The sequence below is a fragment of the Hipposideros armiger genome, unplaced genomic scaffold (assembly GCF_001890085.2).
Source record: "Hipposideros armiger isolate ML-2016 unplaced genomic scaffold, ASM189008v1 scaffold_9, whole genome shotgun sequence".
NCBI lineage: Eukaryota > Metazoa > Chordata > Mammalia > Chiroptera > Hipposideridae > Hipposideros > Hipposideros armiger.
This window is the reverse complement of record NW_017731359.1, coordinates 2,155,892-2,158,458: the sequence shown is the minus strand read 5'-3', so window position 1 is coordinate 2,158,458 and position 2,567 is coordinate 2,155,892. Positions and strand designations below refer to the sequence as shown.

The 2,567-nt window shown below is 46.2% G+C and overlaps 1 protein-coding gene across 1 annotated transcript in view; it reads left to right on the top strand.

The window, feature by feature from the left end:
• Nucleotides 1–2,567, top strand: part of ZFHX3 (zinc finger homeobox 3) — a 241,395-nt gene that overhangs the window by 8,181 nt on the left and 230,647 nt on the right. The gene's annotated exons all lie outside the window — the stretch shown is intronic.

The window sequence follows — 2,567 nt, the reverse complement described above, 5'->3', positions numbered from 1 at the left end:
TGCTTGCTTGGTCATTTCCTGGTTGTGTGTGGGCGCTGTTGACATACGGGGTCTGATGATTCTCTGTTAGGGGTGGGGGTTGTCTTATGCATCCTAGCACGTTCAGCAGCATCCTTGGCTAAATTATCTCCACTAGATGCTAGTAGCGCCCTGCCGTTCTGTCGTGACAATCAAAAATGTCTCTAGGAATAGTCCACTCTGATGAAGATGCAGAATCGTCCCCAGCTGAGAACTGGGATAGAGATTGCATTTGTTTCTCTCGGATATACAGATGTCAGATTCCTGCTGCCTCTTTCAAGTTCGACATACTTGTTGAGCATCCTCCGAGCTTGTGATTTCACCTAGCTAATATCAGATGTTGCCATTTGCTTAATTTTATGGCCTTTTTAGCATTTAAAAATTAAGCATTTCCCTTTAGGGCATGGTAACGGGCATGCGTTTGAGGCGGTAACGTTTTCATCCTCTAGAGTACCTCTCACAGAAATAGAAAGCCAGCCATACGTAATTACACATTTTCTAGCAGTCGCATTAATAAAAATGTAAAAAGAAACAGGTGGAATTAAGTGTAAAATACATTTTATGCAGGTGGAATTAAGTTTGAAATATATTGTATGCAACCCACCATCCCCCCACAACACGCTCGTTTCAGAAGTTGGGACTAGCTGCGTTCCCAGTGTTTGGGAGCCATATGTGGCCAGTGGCTACCGTATTGATATTGGACAGCTCAGCAGTACCTGGGGTAGTCCTGGCCCTTTCCAGCTGTGAAATCAAACTGTTTTCTGCAGTTACTGAGTCTAGGGGAAAGTTTTTTCCTTCTCTCTTGAAGGAAAAAAAAAAAAGGCTTTGTGTGTTTATTTTCTGAAAAGTGGGGCCTTGGCTGCACAGCTGCAGCATGGAGTGGAGGCTGAGAGAGCTGGGCCTCTAATCTCTGGGGAAGCTCCCCCAGCCTTTGTGGGGGAGGCCCTCTGGGCAGCACCCTGGGCCCTGCCTGGCAGGAGGGTAAATATTCCGAGGGCGAGGGCGCTCAGCATCCTCTCTCTCACTGCAAAGACTAATGGTTCGGGTTAATTTTGTGTACAAGGTCCCTTTTGTTGGAGAAGGGGGTGAAAGTCCGCAGCTGTGACCGGAAACAGGGGAAGGGCCTACTGGGATGACCTTGTTTTGGAAAATCTAAATGGAACACTAATGGCAGAGATCTAAGACGGGTGATGTATGTGTGTGTTTGGGCCTAAAGATAAGGTGAAGAGTATTTTAAAAGTTACTTTTGTGCAACCTCCCAGATAACCATAGGCCTGTGGCCAGTTACAGTTTATGGCAATCTGGTAGTCAGGCCTGTGTGTTGGCCTCATTTTATCTTTGGAGTCCAGGCTCTGTAGTGTAACTGGTGGTGCTCTGTTTGTTTATTTTATCCTTTTTTTTTTTTTTTTGAAGGAGGGCAGTGTGGACTGATCAGGTTTTGCAGTGAAGCCTGGTGGCATTTTTCTAACGCACAAAGAGCTGTTCAATGCTCCTGGGTGCCTCGGGATGGGTCACTCCTTGTTGTCTGTAATAATAGTGGGCATTGGGTGTTGCATTGTAGGGTTTCCAGTGGCCCGGAGTGCAGACCCATACCTCTCACAGTGCCACAAGCCTGCCAGAGATGTGAGCTAGCGAGGTGTGGAGGCCTTAATATAGCCCTGAGCCCCAGGTCTCTTTCATCTTTGAGGTCAGCCTTTTCCTGTCGCCTCTTGAGTTATTGAAACTGCGTTCAGCACACCCAGCACACTTTCCTAGTAAACAGGGCAGCTTTGGATGGCGAGTTCTTAGCTTTTTCTGGACAGCAGATGAGCAGTGGCATCTTCTGTCACTCAGTGAGATCCTTTCATCCCTCCAATGAGTCGGTCCCCGGAACGCTGCCTCTCTTATAACTTGAAGACATCCCAAAGTTTACAAAGCCACCATGGATTTGATGCATGCATTTGGATAGTAGCTGGATGCTCTCCTTCCTGCCCCTGTAGTCCCAAGGAAGAACCTTGCCCAGAAAAAATTTCCAAGCTTTGTTCTTGGGAAAAGTATGTTCTTGAGCTGGGGGGACTTGGCTATCCATAACACGTTTTATAATCTGGGTGCAACATTTGAGTGTCGCTTACATCTTGCACTGTTTCTTATTTGCATTTTGAAAGGTATAGTTTTTTGGGGGAGGGGTTGTTCTCTGGGGGGACAGTAAGGATAAAATGCAATGTTATTTTGATTTTTGGCCTTCATATACAACATAACTTCTTTATTGATATTTTATGGATGTCTTCCCCCCCCCCCTTTTTTGATGATGGGGGATGTGGTCTAAGGTTTCTTCGGACTTTTCACTTTACCTATCCAGTAAGCCACTACATCTGCTTTTAAAAAAATTATTTCATTTTAAATCCTCAAAGACAAAGGGACCTGGAAGCTCAGACCTGTCCTGCCACATTCCTGAGTAATTTGGTTTTGATTAACCCAAGGAGAAAAGTTGGTTTCTCCTAGCGACCGAGGGGATCAAAGCACCAGGAGGGGCAGTTCTCCTAATACACACAGCCCCCCTCCCCGTCCCC